Genomic DNA, 23,260 nt, shown 5'->3' with positions numbered 1-23,260 from the left:
CGTCTCCAAGAGCATAAGTCTTTCTTGGTTCCTTGAGCACCTACTGGAGGGTCTGGAACATAGTCAGTGCTTGCTGAGCTGGTTGGTCTATCACTTAATTCAGTAAGATTTATGAACTTAAAGAAAGTAGCCACTTATTATTATTATTTATTTGTATGCTCTGGATCTTAGTCGTGGCTTACAGGGTCTTCAATGACACATGAAGGCTCTTTTTCACTCATGGCAGGTGGAATCTAGTTACCTGACCAGGGATCGAACCTGGGCCCCCTGCTTTGGGAGCATGGAGTCTTAGCCACTGGGCCACCAGGGAAGTCCCTTAATCCTGTAAGATTTTTTGAGCACTTATATCCTAGGGATTCCTTGATAGCTCAGTTGGTAAAGAATCTGTTTGCAATGCCGAAGACCCTGGTTTGATTCCTGGGTCATTCCGCTGGAGAAGGGATAGTATTCTTGGGCTTCCCTTGTGGCTCAGCTGGTAAAGAATCTGCCAGCAATGCGGGAGACCTGGGTTTGATCCCTGGGTTGGGAAGATCCCCTGGAGAAGGGAAAGGCTACCCACTCCAGTATTCTGGCCTGGAGAATTCCATGGACTGTATAGTCCACAGGTTCGCAAAGAGTTGGACACAACTGAGTGACTTTCACTTTCTTTCTATTATGTCCTTGTATACTCAGGGGAGAACAAAGATGGGCAAACCTGATTTGTGAGGACCCCACCCCCCACCCCACTAGTTTCATGGAGTGACAAATGATCGTAAGGCAGGATGGCAGGAGAGATGAAAGCTTTAAACGGAAGCTGTATGGGGGGTGGGGGTGGCGTAAGATGGTGTGGGAGGCCTACACACTCTCTGAACCACAGCCCTATAAGGGCTGAAGAAACCAGGGAGGTGTTATTAGCCCCATTCAACAGAGGAGAAAACTGAGGTTCAGAGAGACTTGCTTCAGTCACTTGCTTAAGGTCGTGCCACTAGCAAGAGTCAGGGCCAAGATGGAGAGTCAGGTTTGGCGACTCCCTCTGTGTCTCCAGACTGGCCCTCTTTTAATGGATTACATCCTGGCCTTCAGTGAGGGAGCAGGGGCTTTGGGTACTGTGATCAGGCAGGGATCTCAAACTTGTGCTCTGCAGCCCGAAGCCCTCTGCAAATGGATTTGTTAGGTTCAGATGGCAATGGTGTTGTTTTCAACCAAACCGGTAGCTACAAATCAGGACATTTTACATCAAGAGATGGCTTCACTTTGAGAAAGAAGACGCACTGCTCTCAAATCACAACAGTTTCCTGGTGCCCAGGGATGACGGGCTTTCTGGTTAGTGCGTGATCTGGGGTGATGAAGTGAGTCTGTGGGCCTAGGGTTGAGGGACCAGAACGCTGACCCCTCCCCTGAATCTTATCCCTGCATGGTCTTCGTGAGCACGTTCTAGTAGACAGAGCATTGGACCAGGCGTCACACCCGACACTGTGGGTCCCGCTCTGTGATTTTGGGTGGATCACGCGACCTCTTCCTCACTGCGGAATGAGCTGCTGCTATCACCTCTGTGTGGCTCCGGGAGTTTCTGCGTAATGGAAGGAGACAGCGGAGGAGAAAGCTCTTCATAAACTGTGGACAGAGGCAAAAGGACAGGCAGGTGGTTGTGATGAATGAATGGGGGGGGGGTGTGCAGAGAGGGGGAGTGTCTGCTGTCACCACCAACTCCCCAACTCTGCTCCCAAGCCAGAGCCTCCAGCCTGCCTTCAAACAGGGCACCGGCAAGCAGATGGGAGTGTGCCCAGCTTCCAGTCAAGTGACCCAAATGTTTGCCTTCAGATCCACTGAGAGCCACCAACCAGGTAGGGAGGTGGGGGCAGGAGGCTCCCAGAGGCCTTTGTATCAACACACTCCTTGGCCCCTGGGCACATGGTCTGCCCCTGAGGCAGGGGCAGCGCGCTGGGTGTCTGCCCTCCGTTTCCAGCTCTGTTCCGTTTGAGTTCCACAGAGATCGCCCTCAAACCATTCCTGTTGGACTCCTCTGGGGAACTTCTGCTTTGTCATTTAAAATAGTTTGGGAACTTCAGATTTAGCTGAGTGTCAGAGCAGTTTATTTGGTCTGTAGGCGTTTTTGTTTTTAAAATTCATGACAAGTTCCTTGCAACATGTTTTATTATATTTTCACCACCTGTTCTACCTTGGGGGTGGTTTTAAAATCTGGGACTATCTATCTCTCTGTCTTTTTTTTTTTTTCAAAGTTTCCTTATTTGCCATTTATATGTGTCTTGCAAACATACACACGTGCACACGCACAATGGGAATTTAAATACGGGTACGGGTACGGAGATATATATATATCTCGCTCTCCCTCTGTGCCTTGATTGGCTTTAAACTGTGGTTGCAATGTTGAAGGTTTTGCCAGGCTAATTATGGAGCTTTAAATGATAAATTTGTAAAACAAATAAATACTTGGAAAACCCTTTGCCAGTGTAAATGCTATCTCCCTAAACATTAATAGCAAATATATGTGTGTATATATAAATACCACAGCACTTAATCCTCTAAGGTAAATAAGCTGTCTAAAGCTTTACTACTTACCTAAGCTTCCACCGAAGTGAAAAGAGAGTAGTGTGTCTATTTTTACAGATGGAAAAGTCAAGTCTCAACAAGAGTAGCTGAAGGGTCAGTGATGGAGGTGGGAGTCCATCCCCAAACTCTTCACATCTATGTAATTATTTACAGCATCTCTCTATGTCAGTGAGAACAAGGGACCAAGACAGGTTTATAGCACTGTATTCTATTTATTTTCCCTAAAAATACAGGTACCATGCATTCAGGTTTAATGGTGGTTTTCTTTGAGCCCCTGGATCCACCTGTGCCTGAAGCTGTTATTTTAAGTTACACAAGTCACTAAAATATCTTTGGATTTCTTCTACTTGGAAAACCATTAAAAAAGGGTCAAAAACCCAAAAAACAACCTAAGTTTAAATTATATTATGTACTTAAATTTGACATAAAAATGTAAGGTGGGTATTCTAATCAATTTTTTAATAGATGTACAACTCCCCAGATATTCTTGTGGAATATCCTAATGTTGTGGATATTCTTGTGGAATATCCCAATGTTTATAAAACCAGGATATAAATATCTTAATGTTTATAAAACTCAGCCATATCTCACTCTTTACGACCCCATGGATTATACCCTGCCAAGCTCCTCTGTCCATGGAATTCTCCAGGCAAGAATTTTGGGTGGGTTGCCATTCCCTTCTCCAGGGGAATAAACCCAGGTTAACAGATATATAAGACTCAAAATAAGTCAAGCTTCTTTCATAAGAAATTAAATAGTAGTCTACTGTATTTTTCATAATTGTCACTGGAAAGTTATGTATTAGGTTCCCTGACATGGTGTCTCATCATGGCCCCTTTGCTGAGATTTTCAAGAAGGGTTTTGTTTGTGGCGTTGAAATACTGATGCTCTCTCTATTGTCATGGAAACAGAAGCCTCCCAAGGGCTGTAAGAGAGTTCTCTGTATCCTCTGTAGGTTCCTGTTCTTCCTGTTCCATGGAGAGATGATCTGTAGGCCTGCATGGCTGGTGCTATGTGAAACAGGTGGAGTGATGTGCATTAATTGCATAGTTTATGCAAGTGGACCCTGGAAGAGGGAATGGCAACCCCTCCAGTATTTTTGCCTGGGAAATCCCATGGACAGAGGAGCCTGGAGGGCTACAGTCCATGGGTTTGCAAAAGAGTCGACACGACTAAGCACACACTGACTGGTGCAAGTGGAATTTGCAAAGCAATGTCCTGGAACAAATATAAAGCTAGGATCTTATAAAGTTAAGACATGGGAGTCTGCTGTCATATAAACTTCTTATTTGACCTCTTTAAGCATCAATTTCTACATCTATAAATGACAACACTATAATTGATGTATGTGGTTAATAAATGGTAGATGTTCCTATTATTTCCCATAAGTATGACCAGATAAATCTGAGAGTCACTGTATGTGAGAATCTTATCTTGGAGATTCATAATATTCATCAACATAGTAAAGAGTTAGAGAGGTCCTTTGATAAAGCGAACTGATTGCTTTTATTTATTTCAGTGTCTGCAAATTTAACTTAAGCATAAAATGCTTGTCCTCTCTGATATTTTCCTGCAGAACTGGGAGTCCCATGGAACAAACTTTGAGAACCCACATGAGTTCGTAACCTGTAATAATTGAGGGGTATTCATAAGGCCACCACTAGGGGGTGCGCCCGTCAAGTTTTCTGATTCTCTGTCAGAAAAGAGGGTTTGCTCTAGGCTTCCAAAGCATAGAGCTTTTGAAGGCTTCCTTGGGGAATAAGGAGAGACCAAAATGGCAACACTTTAGAGGAGCAAGGGATGTAAAGAGAAGTGGGCGCGCCATGTGCAAAAATGGACATTTTCCTGCCCTTCCTTTTGTTAAGACATGCATATGGTTGACCTTTGGATAATGGATCAGTAGAGCCCAGAGTGGCTGAAAGGGGAGGTGTGACTTGGAGGCCAGGCCAAGGCAGGGGTGGGGACCCAGAAGGCAGGGACACAGTGGAGCACCACCAGAGGCCTCGGACAGCGAGCCTCAAGAGACTAACATTTTCCATGAGATTAGCGCTTACGTCTAATGTGAAGACTATGTATAATATATGATATATTAATATATAAAATGAATATATATTTTCTCTTAATTAAAGGTTTTCTCCTAACCTTGGGCACATAGTGGTGGGCTAGAAGGTGGGCACTAAATATTAAATGATAAAAACGTTCAGAGTAGAAAATTTGGACAGTTCAGAAAAGCAAAAAAAAAAAAAAAAAGACTTAACTTGTCATCAGTGATAACCTTCCCCAGTAACAGTTTGAAGTATGTAGGGAGATCTATAAATAATTGAGTGTTTGAGAGAGCCTGTTTTGGTTAGGATTCTTTCTGTTACAAGTGCAGGAAATTCAAAGGAACCAGTTTTTATGAGGATCTTGGATGGTCTGTCTCACTGATGCTGAGGGCAGGGAACTGGGCCAGGCCTTAGGTACAAGGATGAAGGCAGGACATGCTGTCGGGACACTCTGTTTCTCTGACTCTCGTCTTTTCCTCTGCATTTACCCCTTCCTGTGTCTTCTCTCCGTGGACCAGCTGCTGGGTCTCTGGCTTACAGTTTAGGACACATGGGCCCACATGGGCAACTCCTGGGCGCTCCGTACTGTCGTTTCTGCTGCTGCAAAGAGACAGATTCTCTTCATTCCAAATCCAGGATTACTGGGGAGGAAGAGGATTGTCCTGGCTGTGGTCAGACGTCCACCCTGGACATATCAGCTGTGGTCAGGGGCCAGCCATACTGTGCATAATGACTTCCTGTATGGCAACTGTGTGTGTCTGTGTGGTGTATGTAGTGTGTGTGTGTGTGTGTGGTGTGTGTAGTGTGTGTGTGGTGTGTGCGTGTACGTGTGTGTGGTGTGTAGAATGTGTGTGCATGTGCATATGTAGTGTGTGTGTAGTGTGTGCGCGTGTGGTATGTGTAGTATGTGTGTGGTGTGTGCACGGGAATGTGTAGTGTGTGCGTGTGGTGTGTGCCTGGGAGTGTGTGGTGTGTGTGTGTGTGTGTGGTGTGTAGTGTGTGTGTGTGCGTGTGCATGTGGTGTGTGTAGTATGTGTGTGGTGTGTACATGGGAATGTGTAGTGTGTGCATGTGCATGTGTGTGGTGTGTAGTGTGCATGTGTTCAGTTCAGCTCAGTCACTCAGTCGTGTCCGACTCTTTGCGACCCCATGAACCACAGCACGCCGGGCTTCCCTGTCCATCACCAACTCCCAGAGTTTACTCAAACTCATGTCCATTGAGTCAGTGATGCCATCCAACCATCTCATCCTCTGTCGTCCCCTTTTCCTCCTGCCCTCAATCTTTCCCAACATCAGGGTCTTTTCAAACGAGTCAGCTATTCGCATCAGGTGGCCAAAGTATTGGAGTTTTAGCTTCAACATCAGTCCTTCCAATGAACACCCAGGACTGATTTCCTTTAGGATGGACTGGTTGGATCTCCTTGCAGTCCAAGGGACTCTCAGGAGTCTCCTCCAACACCACAGTTCAAAAGCATCAATTCTTCAGCGCTCAGCTTTCTTTATAGTCCAACTCTCACATCCATAAATGACTGGAAGAACCATAGCCTTAACTAGATGGACCTTTGTTGGCAAAGTAATGTCTTTGCTTTTCAATATGCTGTCTAGGTTGGTCATAACTTTCCTTCCAAGGAGTAAGCGTCTTTTAACTTCATGGCTGCAGTCACCATCTGCAGCGTGTGGTGTAGTATGTGTGCATGCGGTGTGTGTAGTGTGTGTATGTTGTGTGCGTGGGAGTGTGTAGTGTGTGTGTGTGTGTGTGTGTGTGAAGTCCTCAGAAAAACTGGACATAGGGACGGAGGGAGGAAAGGATTATTGGCAGACAAAACATTATCTAGTACTGTGTATATTTTCTACATTTATAAAACTGAGATTAAACTGTATGTAAATGTATCCTGTTTTTAATCAAACCTTATGTCATCAGCCTTTCCTCAGGCCTCAAAATCTTTGTGAACAGCTTTTAAATTATTGTATTGATTTCAATTATTTGGATGTACTTAGTGAATTTCCAATTGTTAGATATTTAGATTGCTTTCATTAACTTTTTTTGGGGGGGCTATATTAGTAATGTTATGATGGAAGGGAATTTTCCTGACTTCATGCAAGGATTAGGTACATTATTGGGAATAAAAACAACTAGGATTTGGTCTCATAGTCTCACCCCCTACTCTGCTTCACTTTTCTCTTCCAACTTTTTTCCAGGGTAAAAATGGAGGTGGGAGTTGAGCTTTGAGAGTGTGAAGGAGAGAGGCCAGGAAGACAGGTAAGTTGGCTCTTCAGGTCTGCGCTGTCCTGCCAGTTTTCTTTCCAGAAATAGATGGAGGTAAAGTGAATCATCTGTGAATTAATCCTTCCACCTAGTAACCAAAGAGGTCAGTATCCCCAGAGTCAGGCGTCTCAGAAATAAGGCTCTGTTTAAATCGGGCTGGGCGAGTTAATACAGGAGCATTCAGGAAGGAGACCAGCAGGGGACCCGAGCGAAGGCTGGCTCCTCGCTCTGTGCAGAGTTCACCACCACCGTCTCTGGGAAGCAAGCAACGGTGGCTCAGCCACTACTGTGCATCGTCTCCCCCTGGTAAAGGCAGTCTCGGAATGTTGGTGGTTTTCAACATCCCGTGATTTGTTTCCAAATTGGAGTTAAACATTTGCTCAGGTTGAAATGTGGTTTTAAAGGCCCTTTGTGGAGTCATGAGAGTTCCTGGAAGTTGGGTCATTGGATGTTTTCTTGTGCAGAACAAAGAATTCCTAAATGTAATAACCTTATCTGGAGGGTTTAGACTGTTTGAAGGAAGCTCTGTCGAATGCCACTGTGAAGGGAAGGAAGCTAAAAAACAAAAAATGATGTCCTACTGTGCCCTAGGCACCGTGCTGGGTACTTTCTGCTTTATCCTTCTGAGGTTTGGAATGGCCCTAGACAATATTCTCTGTGTCGATGGGACTGGATATTTAGAGTTGCTGTGTTATTCCAGGTGATCTCTGGGGGGAGGTTCTACATGTCCTCTGCCATTGTTTTTCTGCATTTTCTAACAGTTTCTATTTGTGGAATACTATGGTTTTTATTAGATATTCCAGTTCCTTCTGTCCTGGAGTGGCTCCAACTGATGTTTTATCATTCTTATTTGTTTTGAATGATAATAAGTGAATAATAACACCAAATGCCATGACTCTAGGAGGTGGAACATTTCTCAAGCTGGGACTGTACTGAATTTTGTTTTGGAAGCTGCTGTGCAGGCGGGCCCAGAGGCACTCCATTTGTGACCGGGGATAGGCACATAGAAATAAAATATTCTTGCTTCATTTGGGAGGATGGGAGTCTGATATCTGAATATGGTGTTTTCTTTCATGGTGAGGTCATAAGTCTAAGCTTGAGAGCAAATCTTGAAGGTAGAGGAAAATCCCATTCATTTTGACTTTCTAGTAAGGAATTTGGGGAGTAGGAGCTGGAATTTGGAAACATCGATCTATACTTTTACACTTTCTAGGGAAGCAGTGTTTGGTAAGCAAAGAATGAATGGGGTGGTAGGAATAATGTTTGACTCCCCATAAAATAGCTACATTCACAGCTCTCTCTAGGGCAGCTCTCTCAGGCCCTCTCTCTGATTAGCTGAGGGATTGTTACCTCAGGTTAAGTGAGGTGTGCTGTCTCCAGCCATTAAAGCTGTATTTTCTGCCTAGACACCCTAGACAACCATACTCTGACTTCCTTCAAGTAAGACTCCCTCCGAATAAGTAAAGATTACTTTACTTCTGTCTCTGAGTAAGTAAAACTCTAGTTAGTAAAATAATGAGTTCTCTACATTAATTGGCTTTGCTTAAGAAATTATTTGAAATTTGAACTGTGGTGTTGGAGAAGACTCTTGAGAGTCCCTTGGACTGCAAGGAGATCAAACCAGTCCATTCTAAAGGATATCAGTCCTGAGTGTTCATTGGAAGGACTGATGTTGAAGCTGAAACTCCGATACTTTGGCCACCTGATGCGAAGAACTGACTCATTTGAAAAGCTCCTGATGCTGGGAAAGATTGAGGGCAGGAGGAGAAGGGGACGTCAGAGGACGAGATGATTGGATGGCATCACTGACTTGATGGACATGAGTTTGAGCAAGCTCTGGGAGTTGGTGATGGACAGGGAGGCCTGGCGTGCTGCAGCCATGGGGTTACAAAGAGTCGCACATGACCGAGTGACTGAACTGAACTGAAGAAATTATAGCAAGTCATTTAACCTTTCTCTTCTCAGTCTCCTCATTGAGAAAGTAGGAATAATAATGGGTCCTCCTTATGGGATTGTAAAGAGGATTAATTGAGCTAATTGATGTAAACTGGTTGAACAGTGCCTGTCATGAAGTAAGTGATCAATAAATGCTATTTATTTATTTAAGGGATGGTCAGGTAGACAGTGGCTGCCTGCTGAGTTGCACTGGTGTTTTCTCAAATCGATATAACAATAAGCTTGTGTTCCCTGAGCAGACAGCAGTGATGGTGGGGAGAGAAAGTTTGGAGGCGTGTTGGAACAGGAAATGGGAAACTGACATTTACTGAATCCAAACCATGTAGCATGTGCTGCCTCGCCATCATTTTATTAACAACCAATAAATAAATACTGGAAAAGACCCTGATGCGGGAAAGATTAAGGGCAAGAGGAGAAGGGAGTGACAGCGTATGATGGTTGGATGGCATCACGAACTCAGTGGACGTGAGTTTGAGCAAACTCAGGGAGATAAGTGAAGGACAGGGAAGCCTGGCGTGCTGCAGTTCATGGGGTCCTGAAGAGTCAGACACAACTTAGTGGCTGAACAACAATAGCAAATACAGACCATGAAATGAATGCATGATGAAAGCACAGAATCTTATGTCTCCCTTAGAGCCCAGGAGAAGCAAAGATTCTTGCCAAGCAGGACTATGTGCGGATAAGGGAGCCAGGCTCTAACCTTACACACCCTGACTCCCACACTCGTCCAAGGCTTGGCAGCCACAGACCACCTGCCACACTCCCTCTGGAGAAGACAGAGTGTCCTTAATGATTTATGTAGAATCTGGTGGAATCAAGTGATCCTAGGCCAGGCTACTGTAGACCAGGTGGAGAAGGCTGAGAGGGAAGCAAAGACCTTCTTAGCAAAGGTCGGGCTCTTGCATTCAGGTGGCCCTGCTGCTTTTGTTCAGTCGCTCAGTCACGTCAGACTCGTTGAGACCCCATGGACTGTAGCCCGCCAGGCTCTTCTGTCCATGGGATTCTCCAGACAAGAATACTGAAGTGAGTTGCCGTTTCCTTCTCCAGGTGACCTTCCCCACCCAGGGATCCAACCTGTGTCTCCTGCTTGGCACGTGGATTCTTTACCACTGAGTCTGGTGGCCCCACTGCTGTCTAACTTCCAGCAGAGTGTCTACCTAACCTCTCTCTCCTCTCCTGTCTCCCCCCGCATTTTTCTGCTTCTCCTCTGCCCACGTGTTGCTTCCTGCCCATCTGTGCCATGGGGTCTCAGAGAGGACTATTTCTCTAAGTCTCAGCAAGGATCCTATATCTGCCAAACAAGGCTGCCTGGCTTGGTGGAGGGATCTCGGGGAATTGTCATGACAACTCCCTAGGCTTGGGAAGGGCTTCTACAGAGTGCTTTCTTAGCTACTGGTCCTTGGAAGAATCACACAGAGCAGGCAGATACCTGGAAGAAACTAGAGTTGGGAAGGTGGGTGGAAAGGTGGCAGAGTAGGCAAGCAGTGAAGAACGGTAACAAGTGAAGAGCAGGAAGCAAGATGGTGGGATTCTGATTATCTTAAAATCCGGTGAGTGGAGGCATGGGCAAGCAGGAACTGAGTCTCTTGGTAAGGCATTAGTGTTCTGGAGCTCACTGAATCCATTGTCTTTCCTCTTTTCCCCTTCCTTTCTTTGCTCCCTGTTTTCTGCGCCCTGCTTTCCTCGCCTTCTTGCCTGGATGCTTATGGGCCAACCTTATGCTGCACCCGCCGAATCCTCCCATTCATCTGATCTGCTTCCCAACGTGTGATTTAGTGGTGTTGTGTGCCCTGAATGCAAGCAGTGGGGTGGCAGGAGGAGAGAAAAAGGAGGCTGGGGGGGAAGCGTTTGATCGGCTGAAATGCACCTTAAGAGCAAAACCCATCCGCATTGCTGAAGGTATCAGCTGGGTCCTGCCTACAGTTATGTCAAACAAAGTGTGCTGCAAAGTGCCAACCCTCCCTTTGTGCTGTGACACCAAGAGCTGCCAAAAGATATTAAAAAGCTTGCATGAACTAGGTGATGGCAGCTGTAACTATCTAAGTTATTGCCTGGCAGCTGCAGCGCTGCCTCACTGCTGCTGGCCGCCTTTATGGTTGGTTCTCCATTTGTTTGCCCTTTCTCTCGCAACTGAGAGCACCAAGCCTGCGGTGGGCGACTCGCCGCCCCAGCCCCCTCGCGCCTACAGGAGAGGATGCTCGCAGAGCGCGGCTGCGGAGAGACACCCCCTGCAGCTTCTGGGAGAAGTTCTGTTTCTCTTGGCCCGGCCCCAAGCCCGGTTTTGCATCGGTCAGCTCGACTCCAAGGAACCTTGGACGAGCGGATGGCGCAGCGGCGAGCACGCACACCCAGGCGCACACACCAAATGCGGCTTTTTGTGTCTGCGTGTGTGGCTTTTTTCTCCCCCTTTCCCTGTTGGCGCCGAATGAGCTAGAACAATATCGCCAGCTCCAAGCCCTGCCAGTCCTACATCTGCTCCCTAAAACCTCCAGCAAATAAGAATACGGTAGGGTTGTTTAACCAACACTTACAATATACACACTTTTCAGCTTTTCTCCCTCTGGGTTGCCCAGGCTCGGAGATCTGGATGCTGGTGGCAAAGGGTTGAGAGATAAGGGGCTAATGATCCCTGTGGGCATCTGTCTCGGAAGCCTCCTTCCCTGGCAGGTTGATCTGTGGCATAAAATACATTTCATTGTCATGGGCTTCGGGGAAGGTGTCTGTACCGAGCTGGTTTTTGTATTCTTCAGTTGAGTTTGGTCTTTTCAGCTGTCTGTTAAATAATTCATACAGCTCATGAAAGTAATATTTCTGGGATGTAGGGGGTTCCATTTTTCCAATTCCCTTTCACTTCATCTTTTTTTTTTTGAAGCAGTTGTGGGGAGAACTTGGCAGGCGTGGCTTGGGTGGTAGAATAAAACCTTCTGTCTTTTCCTCTCACCTCTCCAGCTCGGGCTGGGATGGCGGGAGAGATTGCTGACCTTCAGCAGGCTAGGTCAAGGTCAAGACTGAGGTTCGAGTATGGTTTTCATCTCAGAGTTGAGCCGTCAGAGGATCCAAGGGCATGGGCCTTTTTCATTGTGGTCAGAGCCATTTTGCTGTTGGAAGGACCTTTCTTTTCAATATTCTCCCAAACGCTTGCCCAGTGCCTAGCATGGGGTTCTGCTGCTACTGGTAGACAGTCAATGAGTGTCTAACAAAATGGACTGAATCGAGGCCATTCTGGACAAAGGCAGGACTCAGCATTCTTAACCTCTGTTATGGTCAAGTCAATCACATACCCACACTGGCCATTTTGTTTATCTTTGCATGGCGAGTTAGTGTGTAGGCTCTGTCAATGCGAAAGCTAAGCCTTTTGTTCTTCAAAGAGTAAAGCCTCTTCATTCCAGCCCTGCACAGCTCCCAAGCTGGGTAGTGCATCCCACCCAGTGTTGGCCAGACGCTTCGCACTGGACTGAGGTTGCCCATTTGTGGCCCTCCACGGCACCCAGAGTTCCTTGGGAGCAGAATTCAGGTATAATTGTTCAGTTCTGGATGTGTGTGTGTACTCAGCTGCTCAGTCGTGTCTGACTCTTTGTGGCCCCATGGACTGCCAGGCTCCTCTGGCCATGGAATTTTCCAGGTAAGAATACTGAAGTGGGGTGCCATTTCCTACTACAGGGGATCTCTCCAATTCGGGGATTGAACCCTGGTCTCCTGCACTGCAGGCAGATTCTTTACCATCTGAGCCCCCAGGAAGCCCCAGTACTGGACACACAAGCATCAAAAGCAGTACTGTGCATGTAGCGGGTGCTCTCTGTTTGCTGAGTGAATATTATGTAAAAATACATTCTCTGTAAACAAGCACATTTTATGGTATCATGTACAACTTTCCTGAAAACCTGAGGTGGGAGGGAGGTCTCCTGGAACCCTTCCATCGCACTAGAACTACCCCTTTATTCTGGATCTCCTTAATCCCTGAAGGGCTCTTGGGGAGCTCCATGTCCAGCTCCTGTGGTCTTCATAAGGCCCTTCTTTCAAATTCACACTTGAACTTTGGGAAGGTTAAGACTCAGTCTCTGGAGGTGTATGACTGCCCACTTACTGACTGTGTGACCTGGGGTAAAGATCCCATCTCATCACTGGTAAACTCTATACCCACCTCAAAGAAATACTGGTGTGTATTATGGACTGTGTGTTTGTTTCTCCAAAAATTCATAAGTTGAAGTTTTAACTCCCAGCATGGCTGTATTTGAGATGGGGCCTCAAAGGAAGTATTAATAATAAAAGTTTAGATGAGGTCATAATGGTGGGGCCCTGGTCCAAAAAAATTAGTGTCCTTATGTGAAGAGACACCAAAGAGCTCACTCATTCTCTTTCTCCACATGCTTAGAAGAAAGGCCATGGGAAAATTGCTTGTTAGAAGTTTTCCCCCCATATTTGTTGCCTGAGAGATCAAAGACACAAGACTGGGGTGAGGGAAGGCAGGGAGAAAGCCCAAGGAATGTCTCCACACCCGTGCTGGGAAAGGGCTGGGGATGTTTTTAGATGAATCTTGAAAGGCTTGTGGAGGAGGTGGGATTTTAGTGGGTATGAGTGATGGTTGAGAATCATTGGTGAAAGAAAGTGAAAGTGAAGTTGCTCAGTCGTGTCCGACTCCTTGCAACCCCATGGACTGTAGCCCACCAGGCTCCTCCATCCATGGGACTCTCCAGGCAAGAATACTGGAGTGAGTTGCCATTTCCTTCTCCAGGGGATCTTCCCACCCAGGGATTGAACCCGGGACTCCCGCATTGCAGGAAGACGCTTTAACCTCTGAGCCACCAGGGAAGCCCATTGGTAGGGAGAATCACTGGTAGGGAGAATCAAAGTGGAGCCTCTGATCTGAGGTATAGACAGAGAGAGGCATGGGAAACAGAGGGACTGTCATTTGTCAAGGGCTGAATGTGTGTGAGACCAGGGCTCTGCATGCCACACCCATCACCTGGCTCAACCCTACCCCCGACCCCTCAACACTGCAGGTACCACCATTCTCAGCCTAGAGACCGAGGAAGTGGGGAGAGGGGTTAGCAGGTGTCTAGGTACCTGTGTGTCCTCTCAGTCCTCATGGCAGTCCCGCCAGGTGCCTTGTGATGCCACCCCCACTTCATAGAGGAGGCCACTGAAGCAGGCCCTGCTGAGTAACTCACTGAGGCTACACAGTTAGTGGTGCTGTAGGGGGAGTTAAGCCCAGGCAGGCCGACTCTGAGCCTGTGCCCTGAACACGTGGTTTACTGCCTGGGTCATGCTGGGGCTATATTATGTGTCCAGATTCCACGCTGGCAGGACTGAGATGTGAACTGGGTTCTACTTTGAATCTACACCTTGCCACTCTATTACACGGCCCTGGAGGTAGGAACAGGACCCTTAAAAGGTGGGTGTCTGCTGCAACACCCACCTACCATTGAAAGTGGACCAGGAAAGGGGATTTCCCTGGTGGTCCAGGGGTTAAGAATCCACCTTGATCACTGGTTGGAGAGCTAAAATCCCACATACCGTGGAGCAACTAACCCTACCTACCGCAACTACTGAAATCTGCATAATCACAACTAGAGTCCATGTGCTGCAACGAAGGATCCCGAGTGTTGCAACAAAGACCTGACATGGCCAAATAAATAAATACATATTAAAAAAATAATAGACCAGGAGAGAGGCTGACAAGTGACTTAGAGGGAGAGAGGCAGTGTCTGGGCTTTGTGGGGTGGGGTGTTTGTAGGACAAGGCAGCTGGTGAATTGTCACAATCTACCCCTGGAGGTTGGTGCTTTTCTAATCCCCATTTTATAGATGAGGAAACTGAGGCACAGAAGGTTAAGAAATCTGTCTAAGACTACACAGCTCCTAAACGGGCAAGTCAAGGTTTCAGGTCAGGTAATCAGGCTTCTGGATCCCCCCTGCTAGCTGTCAAGTCATGTGGCCTTCGGTGGAGACTGGATGGTATTATGTGATAACACTGGCCTGGTTATAGGACCTTATAGGCAAGACAGACAGAGGGAAAGTACTGCATGTCTGCTCGCTGGCTGAGGACTTGAGAGAGCGGGGGTGTGAGGGATGCCCGTGTCCCCTGCGGCAGGGAGGCTGGTGGCATGATCAGCCTGGTACTGCCTTGCAAGTATTCGCTTTGACTTGACTCAGTGCTGGACAAATAGATTTGTGGTGATGACAGCAGACCTCGCCAGACAGGTCTGCTTTGGGGTGTTCTCGTGAGGCCCCCGTTGCACTCCTCACACCCTGCGGGGCTCTGTGCAGTATGGGGACAAGCTTCTTTGCTACTGCCCTTCCCAGGGGCTAACCTCAGCTGGTGGCCTTCACGAACCGCCGTGGTTCAGTGCACAGCTGAGGGCCTGGAGGCCAGCCAGCTCTTCACTGTCTGTATAACGACAGGCACATTAATAAATCCCTCTGTACCTCAGTTTCTCCATCTGTGCAGTGGGTGTAGATCTCACACTGCCCCGTGCCCCCCGCAGGGCTGTGGTGAGGTTGGACTGAACGAGGTGCTCAGAGCCTTGTTTCACACACAGCGCCTGCTGTGTCTCTTCTCAGCGCTGTCAGATCCCAGGGGCTGTGGCCACCTGTGTGCTGGTGACCGACTCACACTGCGGCTCGAGGGCTTCTCAGGATGTGTCCTCATCCAGCCTCTCCATCGCTGTTGTTCAGGCGTTGGTAGGAATTCCTGATGCTGAGTCCCTGGAGGGCTGACCGCCATAAGGAAGGGCTGAGGTCAGAGACCAAGCCTGACTCAGCTCTCGGTTCCACCCCTGGCTCTTGATGACAGAGGAATTGCTTTGTTTTCTCTGGTATCACTGTGCTCTTCCTTTCTTACCATCTCCTCAGACATCATAAGTTAAGTCCTCAAGGCCTTCAGACAAAATGAAGAGAAGGGATCTGAGTGAGCGCAGAGGGTCAAGTCTTCTTGTGCCTTTTCCCCCTCAAATCTCTCTTGACTGGAGAAGCTTTTGTGCAGGGCTCCGGGGATCCAATGGACATCTCAGCCCTCAGGGCTTTCAGCCCAGGAGCGGGGACAGTTAAACAAGCGTGAAGAGGGCCTGGTAGGTGGTGCCTCAGACAAAGCTCTGCTGAGGGGATTTATGTGAATCGGGGTTGCTAGAAGGAATTGTACCCAATATGACAGACTGACCGAGGTTTGAGGGACCCTTAGGGTATTTTTTTGGTCTCAATATTAATAAATCCATTTTGAGGTTTAGTAAAACCCACAGATTTAAGTTTACTTTTATTATAGTTGCCTGGCTTCCAATTAACTGCAGGTGAATAATCCGCTTTGTAATTGCCCTGGGCCAGTTTTTAGTCCTTGACTGACCTATTCTACCACTTCAGCTTTCTCAAGGCACCTATGCTGTCTTCCCAGGGACTCCATTTTGGACCTTAAATCTGTCGCATTTAATAGACAATGTGTGTAATGAACCTACTGCATATTGGCCTGGGAACTGACAGCTGAATCGGACACAAGAGCATCAAATCTGATAGAGTTCAAATAATTTATCATCTTTTCCTGAAAAGTTGAGCAGAAATTGATTTTTATAGATCTGATATCAAATGAATTGGGAGAGTTTTACATTTCAAAGGAAGCTTCATAATCTGTGTTTGAATTTATATACATTGAATATCTTTAGACTGGGGCATACCCCGACTCATATTAGCCAGAGTTCAAGAAAATTAGGAAGGTGATAACATAGACTTCTAGAACTGAAGGGACCCAACTTCTGGATTTTTATGGGAGAGACCATTCAGACCCTGAAACATGACATGGATGTCTGGTCCTGAGCTGATCACTGACAAGCGTTCCCGTGTGCCCTGCAGCTTTTTTATGCTCCTGGGGAGGGGGTATCTAGGCTTTCTGGGTTGTCTGCTAGTTTGCACTGTCCTTCCCAGGTCTCCTCCTTCAGTGTAAGAACTGGTGGTGGAACACTTCCATGAACACCACGGGACTTTTTAGTCTTGGGCCAAATCGTCCCCCCAAAGCTCTGGACCTGAGGGACCCAGGTTCGTGCACTCTCCTTCTGCTTGGAGCTTATGTGCCGAATTTCAGCCCTGCAGTAACATTTGGCTTCTTAAATTCACTCCACTCCAAGAGTGTGTGTGAGGCTGACAGACCTCTCCCTCGTGTGCCCAGAAACCGCACTAAAGAAGCAAGGACAGATGCAGCCACCACTGCCCTTGGTGGGGGAGGCCATTGAACAGAAGGGCACGCGCGCAGGGAGATGGCACGTGAAACCTATTGTCCCGGCCTCGGCAGCCCTGGGCACGGAGGCGCCTGTCCTCCCAGGCGGCTACTGCTCGAGGCGTGTGGAGCGCGGATGCGGGATGGATGGGCGTGTGGCTCCGGAGGCTGCCCCTGCCAGCAGCGGCCCTGGTGGGACCGGGAGCCTGGATGGGCCTCGCCGGCTTTGGGAGCAATTCCTCATCTGTTTTGAGTCACCAAGTACTGCCTTTGGCAGTTTGACTCTTCTTGCAGATGGCGACGGGTGGGCTTTGGTGAGATGAGAGATGGGCCAAATGAAGAGCCTTTCTTCAGAGTGGCCCCCATCTGTAGGGGGTGACGTAGATTTTGGCCGTGTGCTCGTCACCCCCAAATTGTGTCCTGGCTGGGATCTTACAAAAGGCGGCGACCTCACCGCACACATTCAGAGTGGGGGGAAAAAAGCGAGGTGGGGCGGGGGCGGTCTCCCTGGGAAACTCTCACAGGCATTGGGAAGATGCTCATCTTCCATGGAGTGCCTGTAAAACGATAACCCGCCTGGGGAGAACAGAGGACAAAACCAGATAAGAGAAAAGACCCAGACATAAAGCATTCTTTGGGCTCCTCTGTCTTCTTTCAGGGGAAGACTAACGCCGTGATTGTTGGGGACTTAAGAGTTGGGACCAAGGGGAATGGAATATTCTCCACTGATTTTCTTTCTTGTTCTTTTTCTGTGGAGGGGTGTGTGGAGAAATAGTGGGGTGAGGAGAAACTTGTTGAAGAGAGCCATGCAAACAATGGCTGGTGGATGCCAAAGCTGGCAGTCGGTGCTTCTTAATGTTTGAATGGAAGTGGCTGGAGCTAGCTTCTTTTTATTTTTTTTCCACAGTCAGTGTTGCCAAGAAAACAAGGAGTAGCTGTTTTAAGCATTTACAAATGGTAATGCACCAACAGCTGGTCTCAGTCCAACGGAGCTATTGTAGGGGTATTAAAAAGACAGGCCAGAGTTGGAGATGTACTGCCAACCTCCCTTGCAGAGTTGGGGAACATTTTCCTTGGAAAAAAAAGGTCTTATATTCCTGCAGAGATCGACAGGACGGTTCTCCCGTGGAGTCAGTGCCTTGCTTGGCAGAGGAGGCCGCACGGGCAGGCGAGCCAAATGCTCCGGCGACAGGGAAGCGTGGAGTCAGGGGGCTTGCGGTGGATTTATCCGCGCATCCCTGCCGCCTCCCTGCCCAGCACGCGTGTGCGCGTGCGCGCGGACACGGCTGTCCCACGTGTCTGGGCGCTCAAATCCTCTGACCACCCTCTTGGGCGCGTGAGCGGTGGGGCTAGACCAGTGTACCCCTGCTGCCCTGGAGTCTTGGCTTTCTCGTGTAAATCCATCACTGCTTCCCTTGCCTCTTCACCCAGGCCAGGACGAGGAAGGAGAAAAATCTCCTGAAAAACCCGGGCTTCCCTTTCCTCCTTCCTCATCCTCTGCCCTTGGATGGCGGTGGCTCAGAGAGGCGCCCCAGGAGAGGGCAATCCACCATTTCCCTCTTCTTTTCATTTCAAACCCCCCAGTCTGGGGTGTTCTTCAGGGTTTTGTTCACTTCAGGAAATTGTAATACACAGAGCATGCTTCTTCGCTAAATGTAATTACCAGCGGCCCTGTGTTTATGGATGAGGCATGGTGGAAAGTAATAGAAAATGATTATTTTTCGTTCTGAAGGCCTTCTTTATTAGTGGTGCGCTAGGGACGTCAGCTGCCTTCTCTGAATGGCAACGCAGTGTTTTGCTTTCCCCAGCAAGATAAACGATCTTATTTGTTGATGTTTGGTGCTTGAGATGACATTTATGTGAAATAAAAGGGACCAAATTAATAATAAAAAAAAATGATTAGCCAGACACAAATGAAAAATGTACATCTCTCCCCACCCCAGTTAAGTTGTTTGTATTTACATGCTATTCACAAATAATGGCAAAATGCCCAATAGTTGGATGGCGAGGATTTTTTTTTTCTTTTACAATCATATGGCTTGATTCCGTTTTCCAGATCTTGTCTGAGGCTGCTATTTGAAATAAAAATGTTTGCATCCATTTCCTCATTAATCCTTCCGTTGTAATACAACCTGCTGCAGAGAAATGGCAAAACAGATGCAACAATGAAAATTAAAAGGGATGGACACTTATCTTGGGCTATAAAAGCTGCTAACCATGGAGGAACTAGAGAGGGTTTTGGACAGAAAATATGGCAAATAATAGAAACAATCATAGGACTAAGAGTTTGCTATTTGGAAAACTCTGGTGGGACATTTCTCTGCTCGTAATGACTGGAGGATCACTCCTGAGTTTAGTGTGCACCAGAGAGAGTGTTTGTATGCTTTGCCTTGAGGCCCGTCTTCAGTATTTGGTGCATCTACCCATCTGATTCTCGTTGGGCTGGAATTTTCTCAACACAAACAAGCATTTTGCAAAGAATCTTTGAACCTCATGTTTTGAGGGCTCTATATTTTGCTTGGAAATACTGCTTCCTGCCCTCCTGGGAATCAGAGATTCAGTTTGAAGCTGTGTTGACCTTGGTCTTTATTTTTGCAACCAAATACATTGTATACTGGGGAGATGAAGGCTGTATAGCATGTGTTGGTATCATGATTCCACATTGCTCAAACAACTTGGTAAACAGGAAAATGTAACTTTTTTGGCATAGATGATCTCAACCTATATATCATTCTAGTTTTTTTTTTTCATTATAGTTGTTTGATGTTATCTCATGATTATATTCAACTCCTGAATTCACTGGCATTTGGGATCATAAGTAGATTCAGCCTATTTGTATGTATTTATCGTGCAACACCTCTTTGCAGTCTTGGAATAATAAACAGAGACCGAGAAATACAAGCACATGGTCTTTGCCCCTGTACAGTTTATAAACCTCGTGGCAGAAACTGGATTGGCACAATTAAATACACACGAAGACAGACCGCCAACCAGAGACATGCCCGTGGGAGGTGATGAGTGGGATGTGAAATGGGAACATGGCTGGGGCAGAAGATTTATTTGGAGGAGTCCCTGCAAGTAGTATTAAGACCATGAGGCCATTACTATTTGTTGACTTGTCGATGGGCTGATCAGACCCTAACAAGTGCACTAAACAAGTGAAGGAGATGGGAGGCCATGCATCTGGAATATTTGTCCACATATATCAGACCTCCAGTGACTAGCCCCTAGCTTGAATGACACAATGAAATTACACTTTGGTCAGAATAGAGGTGAATTTCAGATCTGTCTAGTAGGTCTAGTAGAAGAAGACTAGTGGTAAAGAGATTCTGCAACTGGTTCAAGTCTTGGCTCTGCCACTAACTAGCCGAGCATCCTCAGCCTTAATCTTTTAGTGCCTCAGTTCTCAAATCTGTGAAATGGGTAGAAACATAGTGCCTACTCTATAGTAACAATATGAGGATTAAATGATAGAATGTAGCGTAGAGCCTAGCATAAACGAAGATTTGTTCTTATCATCTCTATATATTTGTCTTGTTTTCCTTTCTGTTCTTGTATAAAAGGTAAGACCAAATGCGTATTAATTGTTCTACTTAAGATCATCCGTTGACAAAGAAAATTCTTATCTTTTCACTTAAAAGGAGGTTTACTCCAAATAAAGTAGCCGAAGGCAGAAAGTTGGGCTGAATAACGTTTCATAGTCAAAACTTCTAGGAATTTGATTCTTGAATCTTTTGAATTCTGCTTCAAAAGCCTTAGCAGGGCTTGGCCACAGGGAAGTATGCCTTTGGGGAGTAGGTAGGCAGGTACAGGTTAATCTGGTACAGCCCCAAGTACAGAAAAATCCCACCCGTGATGTAGTTGGGAGCCTGGCTCTATTGAGCCATCGCATCCAGAAGCTGCTTCATCAGAGAACTTAATCACGGTGCTGCTGAAACTTGCTACATCTATGCTGGCGTCCACGCACATGCACAACTGCTGAGAGTGATGAACAGCGAAGGCAGTAATTCAGTTACTCAGTTCCTGGACCCAATCTCAAGTTGTGCACTTCTGCCAACAGTGGCAGCAGAAGGACCGAGCTGGCACAGTGCAAGCAGAGACACATTAGTGGGTGGGAGGAAGAGGGTCAGGGCTAGGGAGATGGTCCTGATCAAGCTGAACCTCAGGGCAGCTCATAGGGGAGGGCCCTGAGTGATGTCCTCCTTCATCACGAACTTGAACGAGAACATCAGTTGACTATACCCAGATTACAGTCTCCCAAATGTTGAAGGCGTTAACTAATGGACTCCTCAAGGGCAAAACCCACATGTTATGCATCTCCGTCTTTACTTCCGTGACACTTGCAGTCCCTGGCCCAGCGTAGGCTCTTGGTATCTGTTATGAGTTGACCAACTGTGTGAATACTGCACACGTGTGGAGCACAAAGGAAAACTGCTTTCACGAACTAATATTTTCTTGCCAAATTTGGCCTTAATATCGATATATATATAGTTTTCACAGCTAGAGAGAAAATTCAGGAATTCTGGTTTCACGTCTTTGGTCAAGTGAATCATTTCTGGAGCGAGTTTCTGTGCCTTAAGTGTGGATGTCAGTGCATGAAAGGGCTAGCTGGATCTTTCTTTTCCTTTCTGGGATGGGAAAGATATGTGAAATTCAATGACATCTGCTGAAATTCAAACATATTTTTATTTATTCATGGCCATGATCAGGGCAGAACCTCTAATTTCAACCAATAATTAGACTTGACAATAGATGTAGAAATAAAACATTTTTGCTGAATTCACTTGTCATTCCTCCCTGCTGTAGCTGGTGTAACCCAGATGTCAGCTGTCCCCTTATTTTTCTCTTTGAGCTCCCCCTCCCGCAGTCCATTCATGCCGATGCATTAGTGAGCCTTGTGGCATTTACTGGAGGTTTCATGGGGGAGGCAGAGACAGCCAACATTGCATACTTCATAATCACCCGTTAAATACCTCCTGAGGTTCAAGAACAGTTTTCTAAAGGCATTATCAATGCCATTCCACCAAGACATCCTTCTTCTTTCTCCCTGAAATACCCAGAGCAGTAGGTTCAACCTTGCACCTTCTCTCCAACCTCCAATTCTTCCCCTTCCTATTATATACCCTTGTATTGTATTCTTGATTTAATGCCATTCTGCCTGCTACTGTTCACAGCCAATTTAAAGAACTTCTGAGTCAAGTGGCCCACCAGCCTTTGCAACTTGACTAGCATTTCTCCTGGAAGGACTTGGATAATTGCTGTTTTCCACACAGACTGAGTAAAGTGTTTGATTTTTTTTTTTTTTTCTCTTTGTTCCTGGGAGTGAAGATAAGAATTATGAGACGTCCATATCTGTGGAAAGTCCTTGCTGGCCTTTCCCTGAGTTTTCAGGGGAGTGATGAGGCAGGAGCCAGAAGGTTGGGACGTGGGGAGTGAATGGGATATGAGGAAGGGTGGGCAGTGAGAGCAGACCACACTTTCGAGAAGTTTGCTTGTGAAGGAGGCACGAGGGATGGGGCTGGGATGAAGAATCAGAAGTTGGTTTAATAGAAGAGGACGATACCAGTACACGTTCAAACACTGATGGGAAGGAGGAAGTAGAGAGGGGAAGGCTAAGGATGGGGAGAAAGAGGGCATACTCAGGGACAGATGTCTCTGAGAAGGAGGGAGGGCCCAGAGTCCAGAGCACGGGAGGAGGGTTGGCCAGAGCAGAGGGCAGATGTGATGGGAGGAGAGGGGGCAGAGGGTATGGGCTGTGGACAGACTGGCAGTGTAGCCGAGGATGAAGAAGGTACAGATGAGGCTGGCTGGCTGGTCCCCTCGTGATAGGCTCTCTGAGTGCAGGGAGGGACAATTCTGTTGGTTGTTGTTGCTACTTACCATGTGCATTCCTGGAATCCGCAACTACAGTCCTGGTCTGCAAGCTCCCTGTGGACCAGTGTCTTCTCAGTGGTCTGCTGGAGCCAGCTCACGAAGATGAGAACCTGTTGTGAAACCACGGGTGGCTTAAATCAGCCACGATGAGAGAGTGTGTATGCTATAGAAATTGTCAAGGGCTAGACGTCCGGGTCTTTGCTTCTCCTGGGAAATCTGTTCAACATTCAGAAGCTCACTGTGCTTTGACCTCTTGCTCCCCATCCATCCCCCTGCACCCCCAGCTCCTTTAGATGTGCTGTTTGTCCTTGTCTGCCCTGTTTGACACACGGCCTCCCACCTCCCAGAATACATGGGCTGGCGTTGCTCTGCT

This window comes from Bos taurus, chromosome 16 (assembly GCF_002263795.3).
Source record: "Bos taurus isolate L1 Dominette 01449 registration number 42190680 breed Hereford chromosome 16, ARS-UCD2.0, whole genome shotgun sequence".
Taxonomy (NCBI): domain Eukaryota; kingdom Metazoa; phylum Chordata; class Mammalia; order Artiodactyla; family Bovidae; genus Bos; species Bos taurus.
This window is presented reverse-complemented; position numbering follows the sequence as displayed.